The 17,508-nt window shown below is 42.0% G+C and overlaps 2 protein-coding genes across 7 annotated transcripts in view; one reads left to right on the top strand and one right to left on the bottom strand.

The window, feature by feature from the left end:
• Nucleotides 1–17,219, bottom strand: part of LOC137417646 (muscarinic acetylcholine receptor M1-like) — a 74,786-nt gene extending 57,567 nt beyond the window's left edge. Inside the window, exon 1 of the mRNA XM_078784210.1 lies at nucleotides 17,159–17,219. The gene's annotated coding sequence lies outside the window, so the exon portion shown is untranslated. The remainder of the gene's footprint in view (nucleotides 1–17,158) is intronic.
• AVEN (apoptosis and caspase activation inhibitor) overlaps nucleotides 1–17,508 on the top strand; it is a 90,599-nt gene that overhangs the window by 37,503 nt on the left and 35,588 nt on the right. The window lies entirely within an intron of this gene.

The raw sequence follows: 17,508 nt of genomic DNA, 5'->3' as shown, positions 1-17,508 counted from the left end.
CATCAAGGTTCGTTTAAATCTGTCCACAACGTTTTGAGATATCCTGTTGACAGACAGACAGACAGACAAACAGACAGAAAGGGGGTGAAAACATAACCTCCGTCCACCTATGGTGGCAGAGGTAAAGTAATTACAGGTGCTATTGGAAATGCAAATTTTATGAAAAGAAGTATATGACGGTACAGCTGGCATTCCACTTTAATCCATGATGGGGTTTGGCTGAGGTATGCCCAAAATGCTTTCCTGTCACCGACATTTCTTCATTCAACTCTTCTTTTTTTTTCATGGAATAGATTCTCATTAGTTCCCATGATAAAGGTGTAAAACATTTTTGGAAGAGGAACAATAATCTGTCATTATTTCAACTTGACATTGATAAATTCACTTTTTTTTCACAGCATATTTATAGCACATTATAATATCTCATTTCATAAAAGATAGAACATGCGAAAGAAAATGGTTGCCTGTTACACCCTCTATCCAGCAGGTGTATTGTGCTCACATCATGCCATTCGACAGGTTGTGGACTGGCTCAGAATTATAATGCCTCTGAAATGGAGTGTGTGTGTGTGTGTGTGTGTGTGTGTGCGCATATACACTTATTTCTAACTAAGTATATATATACATATATATAATATAAATATATATATATTATATTATATACATATATATATACATATATATATATTTGTATTTGTATAATTATGTATATATTCGGGCGGTCCTTATTTGGAGGTAAAAAAAAAAATTTTGAAAAAGTTTAAGCTCCTCTGATCCTGCCAAAAGGCTCTATTTGCCACAAAAACACTCTGTGTAAAATATATATTTTTAAATATCAATATTTAGCGGTCACCCAAGGCATTGGAAGTTTTACCTCGTTCTGCGTGGTCGTTTGTCATGACCAGCACCTTCACAACAGCTCTGGCAGTCTGGTAGTCTTCATCTTCTTCCCACTGTGCTCCTGGAAGATGGAGAAAGGAATCGGGAATCTTCAGTTTCTTGAAGAGCAATCTTGTGTTGGTAGTAGCAAATGTTGACAGTGTTTTGCCATCCAGGGTATCCTTTGCCACTGTGACTTTTTTTGCTGGTTCCTCTTTGCCTTCATTTTTCGACATTGCTTCCACTCTCTGGTCTTTGATGTCTGGTGCGATGTCATCAGCAAAGAGGGAGAGACCCACCAGATCCCCTGAGAGATACTATAAATAGCGAGCCATCTTCTTGGTCGTCAACTTTGCGATGCCTTTATTGATGATCTTATAGTCCACCAAACTCTTGAGAAGACACAAGTCACTGTTGGGAGCATTCACAGCAAGTGGAGCAGTCATCCAGGCTTTGACGTAGATGCGTGCAAAGAACACACACAGATCACAAAGTCCCTTCTGCTCACGAGGGGTCAGTCAGAATTGGCTGCGGAACATCCACACTTTGAATGTGTAGATGACTTTGGCCATCCACCGTGCATGATGCATGGCCCCTGGAGCTCGAAATCTGGTTCCTCGAGGAGGTAGAGCTCCAAGAAACAGCAACGTGAACTCAATCAGCTCTCGGTAGTCATCACGAGGCTGCTTGTCCATGATCAATGCTGTGTTGATGAACTCTATCAGTCTTTCCTTGATGTCATCGATACCTTCAGCTGCTTGCTCATCCATGGAAAAAGGTAAAACTTACAAGGCCTTGGGCGACCTCTAAATATTGATATTTTTCAAAAACTATTTCACACAGTGTTTTTGTGGCAAATGGAACCTTTTGGCATGGTCAGACCTTAAACTTTTAAAAGTCAAAAAATAAGTTATTGTAAGGGAACTCGTATTAAACCAATGCAGTTCCCATGGGGATGGTTCACTTGGAAGAGAGTTCCTGTATGTTGATGTGGTGAATATGCAGTGGCAATCTACTCGTATATCCAATCCAGGTTGCTGTGCCACTCGGCATGGAAGTGAATATGTTGTGGTTCCCAGAATAATGCTGCTATTGTAGTTCTTGATGGTACCAGGTTATTGGGTTGGGAGGAGTTGTTTGAGCCGCAAAGGGTGAGTTTACACAGTACATTATTTACATGGTACACACTGCAACTGTAGATTACTAGTGTGACTGGCCATGAATATTTAATATAATGGTGATCTAATTAAAAGCATGCAGTTCTGTCCTGCTCCAATGCATCTCAAGCTTCTGAAGTGTTTTAGATGCTCACATGCCGGTATTGATGAATACACTCAGACTCCGACATTTGGGGGGGGGGAGATGCGTTCCTGGAAAATGCCACGAATGGTGAATCCGCAAATGTGGGGGAATTGTTTGAATGGGTGGCGAGGAGGGAGAAATTATTATATATATTTTTACGACATGATCTAGGCTCGTGGAATACCTATGACACAAAGGAAATCAGGACACAACATAAAGGGAACAACAGGAGTAAGGGGAAATGACATCAGCAGGGCGGAGGGAGAAAATAGATGGAGATGGTCAAACAAGGGATGCAGGTAATGATGAGGGGTAAGGGAGAATGCAATAGGTGGATAAGTTGGATACATAAGCAAATTTTTTGGTTGGGTAGTTTAACAGGTCAAGGTCAAGGTAAAAAAATTAGACCAAGGTTAAAAAAATTGTCAACCACGCTTAATTTGTATTCCCATTATTGATGCAAAATTTCATTCTGAAAGTCCCAGCCGGCTCTGAGATGCAGATGATAAGCAAAGTGAGCAAAAAATTGATAGTTTGGAAATTTGGAGTGATGAGGGTGCAGGAAGAAAGGGAAAATTCTAAATGGTGGATGGAGGTTATGTTTTCACTCCTGTCTGTTTGTTTTTTTGTCCGTTTGTTTGTGAACAAGATATCTCAAAAAGTTGTGGACAGATTCGGACGAAATTTGGCAGAGACGTAGTGTATGTGACAAGGACGAAATTAATGATTTTGGTGAAGATCTGGATTCGGATCCGGCTACTAGAATTTTTAAAGTGATTCTTCACCATTGAGAGTTGGGGCCAAAACTAAAAATAGCAGGATATATCAAAAAGTTGTGCATGGGGTTGGACGAAACTTGGTGAACAGGTTGGGTGTGTGACAAGGACGAATCGATTCGATTTTGGCGATTCGAAGATCTGAATGTGGATTCGGATACGTGAATTATTTATATTTTAAATGATTCTTCACCATTGAGAGATCGGGACAAAAGCGATATATAACATATATAAAAAAGTTATGGACGAGTTATGACTAAACTTGGTGGACGAGTTGGTTAGGTGACAAGAACAAGCCAATTAGATTTTGGTTCAGGTCCGAGTCCAGATCCGGCCTTTCATGGCATACAAAACATAAACTGTTCAGCCTGGCGGAGGTATGCGCTCTACCGAGTGCTGTTCTAGTTCAATTTTTAATAATCATAGTAACTAGGATCATGGGTCCGAATTTGGTATAACAAGAGATGGTGGTGCGGTGCACTGCTCGTGTCGTATGAAGTTCTGGAAGGAAGAGTAGGATAGAGAACAGCCTCTGGATGGTGGTTCGGTAGATGGGAGATTTGAGGAAGAAACGAGATGAGATGTGGGTTTTGGAAGTTTAACCAGTAGAATGCATGCATCCTGGAGGTGCTGGTCAGGGTCGACGTTTTGAGATAGCAGAGGGAGCAATGTTGGACAATTGACAGTGGAAAACAGACTCCACTGACCTACCTGCGATGTTATATTGATAGACATTGTGCTTTGCCCTCATCATGGGAGAATCCAATAATTTTGAGAGCTGTACATTCCATAAGAACTAGGAAAGACAGCTGTGATGCTGGGGTGCCAGCCATAGGGTAGAACATTACTCCATTGATCTATGGCCAAAGGCCTTGTAGACTGAGTAGCTCTGATTTTCCAAGGAAAGACTTCGATTGACGGGGGATGCCCAGTCTACGGCTGGCTTTGGATGCCAGCTTTGCTCTGTCGTCTGCCCAGGAAAGGTCGTGGTTCATGGTGAGGCCTATAAGTTTCAGAGACTTAACCTCTTCCAGTGAATAACCAAGGATAGGTGGGTTTAACAATCATCCCGGAGCAATGGGGGTGAGATTGTGAGATTTTCTGCGATTGAAGGATATGTTCCATTTATTATACCCTAGTCTAATCACAGGTTGAATATTGTGAATTGCATTGGATTGAAAGGAAAACGATTGGTGAAGATGTAAGATGTTGAAAAAATAATAAATAACAAGCTAAGGCCTACAAGAGAAGTTCTATGATGGGACATCCTGAGATTTTAGCCTTTAAACAAGCAAAACTAGAACGATTTGCCTCCGCCAGGCTGAAAGTTTGCTTCCCAATGATAGGCCCGATCCTGATTCGGACCTGGACCAAAATATAATCGGCTTGTTCTTGTCACTTACCAAACTCATCCATCAAGTTTTGTCATAATTCGTCCACAACGTTTTGAGATATCGTGTTCTATATCGTTTTTGGTCTCATCTCTCAATGGTGAAGAATCACGTGCACTATTTAAAAAAAATTCTCCTATCTGAATCCGGATTCGGATCCTCACCAAAATCCAATTGATTCGACCTTCTCACACACCCACCTGGTGTTGGCTTAGTGGTTAGGGTGCCGGCTTGGGATCCTAGGATCCTGGGTTTGAATCCCGGTCGATCGCTGAATTAACGCCAGGGGGGTTCACTCAGCCTGTCATCCTTCCTAAGTCGGCAAATTGAGTACCAGTTCACTGGTAATTCCCTGTGTGTCGCAAGAGGCGACTAACAGGGTATGTGGCAGGAAGGGCATCCGGCCGTAAAACATTGCTTCAAAAAAAGGGGACCACGGTGCCCCAAAAAATGCCAACCTCCACCTTGCGGGGAAAATGGCCTCTAAAGGCGGTTCCTTCTCACACACCCAACCTGTCCACCACATTTTATCTAAATCAGTCCACAATTGTTTGAGATATCTTGTTCACAGACAAACAAACAGAGAAATAGGGGTGAAAATATAACCTCCGCCCACCTTGGGTGGCAGAGGTAACAACAAATTCATGCTGCCATGACTACCAGTGACATCCTGTTTTAACCTAGAGATACGCACACTCGATTCTAAGCTTGCGAGCCTGGGTTTGAATCTCGGCCCGGCTATAAATTGTCATCCCGGTATTTCTCAGGCTCATCAGCGTGTGTCGTCCCTTGGATGGACGTTAAACTGGCATCCCCTAGGGCATTGCATCTGCGGCACAGTCACGCTCTCTTCCAATGATGCTACCCCACATCCTTCTTCTGCGTACAATAGAAGACATCCCATTTGTTTTTAAAATGCATGAAAATAGAAAAGGCACCTGGGGAAGATGAAAGTGTTACAGATGCAATCAATGATGGTGGTGCATTGCTCCACAGTGAATTAGCAAAAACTTTCCTATTAACCCTCCGTGGACCACCGGCCTACATCATCATTACATGAAAGTTATTTTCTGAGAACCGCATAACTGCCTACATCATGAATTCCAACGTCATCCCATTGGCCGGAAGGTGAAAATTTGTTGTAACCTTGCAAATATAGCAACTCGGCTGTTTCCCAACCACAAAAAAAGATAAGAAGCACCTGTAGAATGACCATCCAATTACCATGCTCCCCAATATTGATAGATTGCAAATCAAAGTTATCAATAACCGACACAATGGACCTGTACAACAACCAAGTGTGGAAAGAAACATGTTTCAAAACTAGAACGGCACTCAGTAGAGCGCGTACTTCCGCAAGGCTCAACAGTTTGGTTTTGCATCCCACTGATATGCCAGGTCTGGATTCGGACCTGAACTAAAATGTAATCGGCTTGTTCTTGTCACCTACTCAACTCATCCACCTAGTTTTGACATAATTAATCAACAACATTTTGGGATATCCTGCTATATATCATTTTTGGCCCTATCTCTCAATGGTGAAGAATCACTAAATAAATTATCGGATCCAGATCCGGATCTTCACCAAAATCGAATCATTTTATCCTCGTCACACACCCAATCTCTCGTCCAAATCTTGTCCAAACCCATCCACAACTTTTGGAGATATCCTGTTCACAAACAAACAGACAGGGGTGAAAACATAACCTCCATCCCATCCACCGTTGGTGGCGGAGGTAACTAGATGCACAACGATGGATCTCCTTTAAACAATATATATTCTGGATAAAGAAAATCTAGAGTATATACATTGTACAACAGTTGCCATTGATTATGAAAAAAGCCTTTAGGTGTGTGGAAACAAATTCTGTGTCGTTCAAACTCGACATTTCCAAAACATCAACTCCCAAGTACATCAACACGTTTAATGAAGCCTATCACAGTGCAAAAGAGACCTCAACCTTGAAACTACATCTTCTAGAATGGCAACGTTCAAGATCGAAAAGGAATGGCATCTTTGACTCAGTCGCACCCGATGTCAGCCTCTTCCCGTCTCTCGCTTTAACTCTGATGAAGGGTTATCACCTGAAACACCAGCGTCTCCTTGCTTCCCACAGTGGTTATAGCACACCTCAATCAACCTCGTGTTGATTCCATCCATTGTTCTACCTGTACGCCGATGCAGAATCCATTGTTCTACCTGTACGCCGATGCAGAATCCATTGTTCTACCTGTACGCCAATGCAGAATCCATTGTTCTACCTGTATGCCGATGCAGAATCCATTGTTCTAGCTGTACACTGATGCAGAATCCATTGTTCTAGCTGTACGCCGATGCAGAATCCATTGTTCTACCTGTACGCTGATGCATAATCCATTGTTCGACCTCTACGCCGATGCAGAATCCATTGTTCTACCTGTACGCCGATGCAGAATCCATTGTTCTACCTGTACGCCGATGCAGAATCCATTGTTCTACCTGTACGCCGATGCAGAATTCATTGTTCTACCTGCACGCCAATGCAGAATCCATTGTTCTACCTGTACGCCGATGCAGAATCCATTGTTCTACCTGAATGCAAAACTTCACCAGCAAGACTAGTTCTTCATTCTGCATTTTGTTCTACGTTTGTTGAAGTCCAGAGCAGAGCTATGCAAGGTATAGCAGCATAGGTGAGTGGACACCGTTTTAAATTGTCGTTTGCATCACATATTGAAGTGATATTCTCAATGTGAAAAATAAATTAATATATCGCTAATTTCAACCTTCACCAAGGTAAATATCTCTGAAATGTATCGCTTCCAAGTACCTCGTTATACAATTGACTCGTCGATATAATCACTCAATATAATCACTGTTGAAGTGCTGACAGACGGTGCATTGCCTGCCTGTGCTCTTTGACACATAAACACATGACACGCGGTATTTCTCATTATTCCGTGAACACGCAGAACCTAATGTTGCTAAACCTGGCCATCTGCCCAGATGCTCCTTAATGTCTACTGTGTATAAATGGTGTTCTCCTTTGTGCACCGCTCCTTTCCTATTCCATCTCCAGGCACTGCATGACGTCATCGCCATTCGCCAAAGGGGACCCGGAAATGACGCGCGCCAAAAGGGAGTACTCTGTTTTCATTACCTCTGCTACCAAAGGTGGATGGAGGTTATGTTTTCAACCCTGTCTGTCCATTTGTCTGTACGTTTGCCTATCTGTCCGTTTGTGAAGAAATATATCTCAAAAAGTTGTGGACGGATTTGGACGAAACTTGGTGGACCGGTTGGGTATCTGACAAGGATGATTCGATTTGATTTTGGTGAATATCTGAATATGGATTCGGATATGAGAATTATTTAATTTTTCAAGTAAATCTTCACCATTGGGAGACAGGGCCAAAAACGATACATAGCGGGATATCTCAAAAGGTTATGGATAGATTTGTACGAAACTTGGGCAGGTTGTGTGTGTGACAAGGAAAAATCGATTCAATTTTGACAAGATCCAGATCCGGCTAGTATAAATTTTAAGTGATTCTTCACCATTGAGTGATATGGCCAACCAAGCAGAGGTATGCTCGCTACTGAGTGCTGTTCTAGTTCCGTTTGTTTTCTTCTTCTTTTTTTTTTTTTTTTTTTTTTTTTTTTTTAGCCGCGTGATATCTCAGCCATTTCAGCTTGGAAGCTGAAATTTGGGCACGATAGTGAACAAGCGCTATGGCAAAAACCTTTTATTTTATTTTAATTAATCAACTAATTACTAATTGATTAATTACTTAACTATTATCGATTTATTCAGTATTTATTTATTTTCTTTCTCATCTGGGAAATATCCCAGGCACCTTTTGAGCTAGGAAGCGGATATTTGGACAGGACAGTGACAAAGTGATTTGGCTATAAAGGGTATTTTTGATTTATTGATTAATCAATTAATCTATTAATTATTTAATTTTTCGATTAATCATGTAATTAAATAATTTTCAAATATTTACAGCTTCGGATGAAACACTGGTGGTTTAGGTATGCTATTAGCCAATTTATTAAGAAATTAATTATTTTATGATTATTCTGTATTTATTTTAATTACACAATTGATTAATCAATTGTTTATTTTCTTTCTCATCTGGACAATATTTCGGGCACCTTTGAGCTAGAAAGCTGATATTTAGACATGACAGTGACCAAATGATTTTGTTATAAAGGGTATTTTTGATTTATTGATTAATCACTTAATCGAATAATTATTTAATTTTTCGATGAATCGATTAATTAATTTTCAAAAAGTTACAAATTCGGATGAAACAGTAGTGGGTTAGGTATGCTATTAGCCAATTAAGATATAAATTATTTTACGATTATTATTTATTTATTTTAATTAAATGATTAATCAATTCATTATTGTACACCGCTCCCTCCCAATTCTGTCTCTTTGTGCTGCAAGGCGTCATCGCTATTTGTTATTTATTTATTTTGCATGGGGGCGGTGTACTTTGAATGTAGCTTTACTTGTTATTTCTTTCTTTCTCTGTAAATTTTGTCAGCAGATGTATTTGTACCGCAGCTATAATTTAGGTTCTGGTGCTTATTAGCATACATAGTATTGTTGCGGTTTTGTGATTAAAGGCAACCCCCCCATAGTTAGTTACACCACAACATGTAGCCTCGTATAGTTAGTTATTTCTTATTAAATGTAAAGCATAGTCCCCTTTCCGGTGTTAGGATGCGTTGATATGCGTTGAGGCAGGCAGGATAATAGTAGGCCTCATCGAAGCCTAAAGTGCCTCGTCATGGGACTCGGCCAGGCCTTGCAGGCCCGAAGGAAGAGCTAAAGGGAGTGGCCAAGGAGGAGCAGTGAGCAGCCAATGGGAGCTAAAGGGAGTGGCCGAGGGCATGGCCAATGAGCTGTCACCAATGGGAGCTAAAGGGAGTGGCCGAGGGTGACCAATGAGGGGCTGTCACGACACGTGACCCCAGGTGGCCAATTGGGGCCCATGGAACATTCGAGTGGGGTTTTGGGGGGTTATAAAACCCGGCCCAGACTCCCCGCTCTCTCTCTGGCAGGCTCTCTCTGGCAGGCTCTCTCTGGCAGACTCTCTCTGGCAGGCTCTCTCTCTGGCAGGCTCTCTCTCTGGCAGGCTCTCACTCTTGCTGGCTCTCTCTTGCTGGGTATATGCTCTCTCGCACTGGTCTCCTGCTATACTCTCCCTCGCTGGCTTGACTCCTATATACGGCACACTCCTCTGGTTCCTGCTACGTGCACGTTATCAATCGACGTCCCTGCCGCGATCATCTCCGGCTGTGGTGTCCTAGGTTGGAGCGATTCTCGGGGCTTCCGTCCAACGAGCCCATTCACACGAGCTGCACGACCGAGCCCATTCGGGTGAGCTGCACGAAGCGGCCGCGCTTCTTGCGCATTACCCTCTTCCTTCCCTTCCCCGGACGAATGAGGGCCCTTGTCTGGGAACCTAGGTAAGGCCGTTAAGATTCTTCGCTTTGTCCATGTTCTGTAAATACTGTGAATAAATACTGTGTTTTGGTTTCCAACCTGGCCATCCTCGTCCTTTCCATATTGACCTAGCATCGCCCCGAATTAAAACCGCTCGATCGGGTTCGATAGTGTTAACGGCACGTGTTACGCGACGCACAACCGCTCGGGCGTCCAGGATCAGCGTGACTCGTGCGGGGTTCAGTCCCCGTTCTCACAGCTGCCTGTGTCTGACGGTATTCGGGTGGTGACCGTTAACCCTTCCACGCGTAGCTGCGGGCTCGGCGGCTGGAATTGCTTAGCAATCCGTCCACCACGAGTGTAGTTGTGGTTGGCGGTCTTGTGGACCTGGAGTTTGAGGGGGAGCAGGGCTTAAACCCCCCTTAGTACGTCGATGAGCCCAGGATCCGCAACAGTATTATAGTCTACCATTGACTGTGAATATGCAAGTATTTTGTCACTTATGACAGGAAGCTGTGAATGTTTCCTAAGCTGAAAAGCAACCTTGGACAGGTCACCATTCCATTTCAGGGTTCTGTAAACTCTGGTTGGAATTTGGCTCAGAGTGCCAGGACAGAATTGCCTTCTCTTGTGGAATGCACCATGGGATGTTTTAACATCTATTGGCAAATGCTAGTCGTTGGGACACCCAGTTTCTAATGGTTCTTCGATGGACTCGTTACCTCTGCCACCGAAGGTGGATCGAGGTTATGTTTTCACCCCTGTCTGTCTGTCTGTCTGTCAGTTTGTCTGTATGTCCGTTTGTCTGTCTGTCTGTTTGTCCGTCTGTCTGTTTGTCCATTTGTCTGTCTGTTTGTGAACAAAATATCTCAAAGTGTGGACGGATTCAGACGAAATTTGGCAGAGATGTCGCATATGTGACAAGGACGAAATTCGATTTTGGTGAGGATTCGTATCCGACGACTAGAATTTTAAAAGTGATTCTTCACCATTGGGAGATAGGGCCAAAAACGATACAAAGCAGGATATCTCAAAAAGTTATTGACGGATTTGGACGAAACTTGTTGGACCGGTTGTGTGTGTGTGACAAGGAATAATCCATTCAGTTTTGGTGAAGATTTGGATCCGGATCCAGTTAGTAGAATTTTTATGTGATTCTTCACCATTGAGTGATATGGCCAACCAGGTGGAGGTATGCTCTCTACTGAGTGCCGTTCTAGTTGAAGAAATGAAACACTCATCCTGTGCACTCTTTGGTTCAACTACACTACGTCTTGAGATATCCGGCCAGCTCCGCCCCACCCCCTACACATGGAAAATAAAATGTCTCTGTCGTACAAGTGATTTATCTACACGCACACGATGAATGAGCTTTCGATCAATTTGACAATAAAATTGTAATGCACAGTTACAGCGCGAACCCTATATAGTCAACGACGCTGGACCGACTGGCTAGACACCCACCAGCTGTACCGAAGGTTAGCCATGTTTGGTCCGGCGTCGTTGGATACCAGGGAAACGATTGTTACTGATCATCGTCGATGGAGGTATGCAGAGGCTCGAGCATAAGCTAGCTCTGTAAGATTTATCGTTGGTCTAAGCTTTCTAAATGTCACGTGACCATGCCACATTGCCATAAGTTCATGACAATGGCTTGTAATGATTCATTTTTATTCTATTCCCACTGGGCCTTCTGTTTTGTTTCACTTATCCCCCTAGCTTGCACCTTGCACTATGGTGTAATCATGAAATGATCCCAATTATTTGATTGCGTCAGGCACAGCTCGTTGGTACATTCCTGGTTGTTGGTTTTCAATCTATTTGCTGGAACGCACGATATGACATCGCTATTCCCGGATGGCATTGATCGAGCCGTTCCTCCAAGAAAGATCACATAACATCACCTCGTTGTCATCATTTCATCCCTATCTTCCCCACAGGCCACACATGTCTTATTTACTTGAAGGACAATTGATTGCCTGTGTTTTGGGCCCATTTGCTATTCCAATATTTTGTGGCCATTTGGAAATTAATTCTTAATTTCCATCATAAATGTTTCCATAAAGATATAATCACTGGTTGTGAAGTGGAATATAGTTTTTTTTTTAACATTTGCCATGATGCTGCGATTTGGGAATGTGGGGCGGATTGGTGGTTTCGGCGGTGTTTAGCAGTTTGACGCTGTTGGTACGGTGCTGGTGTTTAGTTATAAAGGGGAGAAGTGATAAGTTAGTAAAATAACTTTTTAAATGAAAAATGCTGGAAAATATTGGCAAATCCTTACGTGTATCTTTCCACCGAGATAATGCTTCCTCATTTGTCTGCCTTTCAAAAGCATCGGCTCTGCGATCAGTTGTGTGTCTTTGGCCGAGACACTCGAAGTGCTGTGACATGAACATTTAGTCGGAAGTGATTGTAATCGCAAGGTTTAATGCTAACATCCATAAGCAGACGTGCGCGCGCACACTCGCACGTGCGCACACATGTTGGTATTGTCATGCTTCGTTGTGTTAACAGGCAGGTGACGGGCATTCATCACGAGAATGTGAGAGCACGGGGCGCCTCGCTTTCCAACACACCAACTGAGCTGCTGGTGATGTTTCACCATTCCCGTTCCCGTGCTAATGAGCCACGCTGCAGCAGTTCAGTGGAAGTTTCTCAGCTCTTCCATGAGCCTCGATCTCAATTTAAAAAACAAAGCTGCTTGTTAGAGATATCTTGTGGTGTGTTATTGTTTTAAGACATCACAGTTGCATCGTTGAATTGGTTGAGTAACGCAGTCGTGTATTCTCGGTCTGTACCCCGGTTTGGAATAGGTACACCGTATCCCTGCGCATCGTAAGAGGCGACTAAGGGTTGTCGTCAGGAAGGGCATCCGGCCATAAAAACATTGCCTCAAACAGGGAACCATGATTGTCATGGGGCCCGCAAGGCTAACCCACGCTCTAGTGGGGAAAATGGCCTTAAAACGATCATTCATTCATTTTTCACAGTTGCATCGTTGAATTGGTAGAGCAACGCAGTCGTGTATTCTCCTTTGAGCTGTTTTGTCCGTGTGTCTGATTCTCGACCCAACTATAAACTATCACCCTGGTGCAGCAATGAGTACACCGTCCTTCATAGGTACGCTACGTCGGGTGTCGCATATGCTGATGGTCACTGGTGAATATTGTGTATACCACGGCGTTCTTCGCAAGTGCATGCCATCGTGTGCCGGCACGCCGACCAAATTCCTGGCCGACCCACAGCACTTTGCAATGGAGTAGCAATCTGGGCAGGTTTTGTTGCTGTCGTCGTAATGTTCACAACTTGTGGTTTCCCTCCTATTCCTTCAACAGGTTTAGAACTTAAAATACAAGACAATAGTGTTTAGATATGTAACAAGAGAAAAATGACCACAGTGTGGTCACCAGCTGCGACGTGTATAATCATTAGGATATCCGTTGCAATATGTGCTACCAAATTCGACCAGTCATTAAATTATACGCATGCACTAGCGTCTTTTAGTCTTTCAGCTAAATTTATTCTGGTTTCTTCAAACAAATCGCGATTTTAGTCCGCGATGTTCTTACCTCACACCAACGCACGTCCGAGTGTATGCGCATGCGCTATTCAATGATTACCCCTAATTTGTGTCAAGTTCTGTGAAACGATATTGATATGAAAACATTCATGTTGTCTTTGTTGCTAAATTTATTCTGGTTTCTTCAAACAAATCGCGATTTTAGTCCGCGATATTGTTACCTCATACCAACGCACATCCGAGTGTGTGCGCATGCGCTATTCAATATTTTCACCTAATTTGTGTCAAGTTCTGTGAAACGAGATTGATATGAAAACATTCATGTTGTCTTTGTTGCTAAATTTATTCTGGTTTCTTCAAACAAATAGCGATTTTAGTCCGCGATGTTCTTACCTCATACCAACGCACATCCGAGTGTATGCGCATGCGCTATTCAATAATTACACCTAATTTGTGTCAAGTTCTGTGAAACGAGATTGATATGAAAACATTCATGTTGTCTTTGTTGCTAAATTTATTCTGGTTTCTTCAAACAAATCTCGATCTTAGTCCGCGATGTTCTTACCTCATACCAACGCACATCCGAGTGTGTGCGCATGCGCTATTCAATAATTACACCTAATTTGTGTCAAGTTCTGTGAAACGAGATTGATATGAAAACATTCATGTTGTCTTTGTTGCTAAATTTATTCTGGTTTCTTCAAACAAATCGCGATTTTAGTCCGCGATGTTCTTACCTCATACCAACGCACGTCCGAGTGTATGCGCATGCGCTATTCAAAAAGGCACCCCAACAACAAGAACAACAACGCGGTCCTCTCATAGAGCTGCTCGTCGCAGCTAAAAATTTATCATTTATTTATCGAGTTTAAATACATGTATTACAAGTACCATATAGTATAGTGGCATGTTATCACTTGTTGTGCAGAGCTGACAGGTACGCACACTCTCCTCTAAGCTGTCGAGCATGGGTTTGAATCACGACCCAGCTATAAACTGTCAGCCCGGGGTTTCACAGGCAGGTGGGTGCTTCATCAATGTGCGTGTCGTCCTTCGGATGGACGTTAAACAGGATGCCCATTTGCCAGGACTGATAGTTGGACGTTAAAGACCCCTCAGTGTCCTTCACAGAGAGTAGGTGAGCTATCGCCAGCACACTGAACAAATCACCGATTCCTGCCCTAACCAGCAGAGGGCATTGCATGCTACCTGGATTCCTTGTGCTGCATCCGAACGAATATGGAATATTTGTTGTGCAGTCAAAGTAATTCTTGTTAATTGTAAAACACCCTTAAAACAGAATTTGAGATGTTTATTTTCAAAACTTTATACTTCTTGATATCAGCTAATCATAAGAGCAAAGGTAATTTTTGCTGAATGCTTCCAACTTCAAATGGAGGGTTTTGTTCATATTTGGTGTGCCAATGACATTTTAGATGGGGATTGTTTAATATAAACAGTCATGAGGCATGTAGGAGAGCGCACAAAGGTTTATCTACTGAAACAAGGGGTGCCAAGAAACAGGTAGATGTGAGGTCCACGACCATGAATAAAATTAGTACAGAGTAAGTATTTGCCCTTTGTGATTAATGGTGTGACAAGACGTGGTTGTAGTAGTAGATGTAATTATTTATAAAATTATGGTGAGTTATATCACAGGCTCCTGGAGCTTCCTGTTACTTTAACATTAATTCACATGAACATAAAGAGACAATGGATAAACAAATGCAATATATGAGATTTTAATTTACTGTGACATCATGAGGCAAACACACAAACCAGGAAAGAGGATGTGAGAAGGATTGTGACCTGTTGGAGCCAGAGGGCTAAGAGTGCAGGAGGTGCATTGCCAAATTAAAGGTGGTGGAGTGGAGGCACATTGCCAAATTAATGGTGGTGGAGCGTACCTGTCAGCCTGATAACTGGCCTGATATTGGGTCCAGGCTTTGCTTTCACAATATAAACCATCTTTCTCCTGATCATTAGCCCATCCCCTACACAGCAGGAGATGGGGTATTGTCATCATGTGTGTGTGTGTGTGTGTGTGTGTGTGTGTGTGTGTGTGTGTGTGTGTGTGTGTGTGTGTGTGTGTGTGTACGTGTGTGTGTGTGTGTGTGTGTGTGTGTGTGTGTGTGTGTGTGTGTGTCCTGGCCGTGACTCTTTTTAACATTTAAGCTATTGTCATCAAATTTTCATCAAAACTTTACTCTGATAATACAGAGAAGGAAAATTCATATTTTTGTCAAAAGATCAATAGGTCAAAGGTCAGTGTCACATAAAATCATCAATTTTCATCCAATTGACCTGAGATTTCAATTTACCATTTAAGTTTTGTCAACACATTTTCAACAAAGCTTTATTATGAAAATATGGAGAAGACAAATTAATATTTTTCTCAAAAGGTCAAAAGGTTGAAGGTCAGCATTGCCTAAAATCATCAATATAAATTTTCATGCAATTAGTCTGAAATTTCAATTTACCATTTGAGTTTTGTCATCAAATTTTCAACATAGGTTTATTTTGAGAATATGTAGAAGGTAAATTAATCATTTGGTCAAAAGGTCATAGGTCAGCATCACATAAAATCATCAATTTTCATCCGATTGATGTGAAATTTCAGGAATTTGCATATTGGGTCACTGAATTGGTACACCAATCAAAAGCAACGAGCCGATTGTTTTTAGATCAAACGGTCAAAGGTCAAGCCTGCATAAAATCAATAATTTTCATTTTTCATTTTTTAAAACAGTTTTCGTTATTTTGAGCATACACAAGAAGAAAAAGATTTTTATTTTTTTTGTATACTGAATCGAGGCTCGTGAAAGAGCTGATGACTGGATACAATCGAATGCGGACAGGCCATTGCACATGCTTTCTAGATTTTTATATTTGTTTGGATGTCAAAATATTGGTTAACGAACCAGGAAATGTAAACGCATTGAGATGTTGATATACGATTTGTTTAACATTTAAAAGTGGTAGAGTTGTTTTTTTTGGTGCCGGTACATTTGTTACCTTTAGCTCATTGATGGAATGTCCAATCCTCCACCTCTTCCTCTTCTATTCTCCACCTTAATTAGGCATGTACAAATATTTGAGGAGTGCGGTGGGATTGTTATGGGAGGGCTGAGGGATTATACTGCTCTGTTAAAACTGCAACACCTTGAGTTAACCAAAAAAGGTGCTTTGTTTAGCACAAAGCAAACATTCGGGTCATGTTAATTCGGCTCTTTCTGCAAATATTTGTCGGTTTCGTGGCGGAGCTATCTCTTAGTGATGTTTACATTACTTTGGCAATGGTTATAAGAATGTTTGCATTTTCAAGACTTCCTCCACCAAGGTTCCTTCCTGCATTGCTCAGGTTTCAGATCACACATATGGCATTTGTGGTGCTGTGCAGGAAAGCAAAGTAAGACCCCTGCCTAGTTTCTAAGCCAGATTAACTTGGCAGTCCAAGCAACTTGTATGTCCACATCAAGCACGTGTATACGTAATATACGTATAGAATAATACTTTTTCCAGATGTCATTGTTAAGTTGATTATATCATGTGTAACACTTTTTAAAAATAGCAATTACAGAGCAACAATGCGGCCCCAGGTAGCTTCCAAAGCGGCTAGGATGATGAATAATTTTTTTAGTATTCGTACATGGGAAATTGGCATTATAGCGTATACTGCACAAGAAAAGCTCTCATTTATTACTGACCTAGTAAATAGATTGACTCCTAGTTTATTCATCTTCATACCTAGTACATTTTGTGCCATTCTTGTTTCAAATTGCATTTTCACAACATGTGCCTGACATTATTGAAGACAAAGAGAGCAGAAGAAAATGTCCAACTCACCAGCATTTGAGCGCACACCCTGGCACGTCCTCCTGTTGTACGTCTTTGGCTCGGATACTGTGCTCTGTGCCGGTGTGACTGCTGGCTAGGCAACTGGAGGAGGAGCCACACCTAGCGTGTGTGTGTGTGTGTGTGTGTGTGTGTGTGTGTGTGTGTGTGTGTGTGTGTGTGTGTGTGTGTGTGTCAGTCTCATCCTAATATATTGCTCACCTGCTGATTGTGCATTCCATTGGCAAGACAAAGTGCTAAGATAATCCTTATTGTCAAATACTCTGAACCCTGATTATGGATTTATTTGCATTTCCTTTTTTGTTATTATGGATTTGTTTGGACTTTTTTTTTTTTGTTCA

This window comes from Myxine glutinosa, chromosome 9 (genome assembly GCF_964187855.1).
Source record: "Myxine glutinosa chromosome 9, kmMyxGlut1.1, whole genome shotgun sequence".
NCBI lineage: Eukaryota > Metazoa > Chordata > Myxini > Myxiniformes > Myxinidae > Myxine > Myxine glutinosa.
Note: the sequence above shows the minus strand (reverse complement) of the source record. Positions and strands in the feature narration are given on the sequence as shown.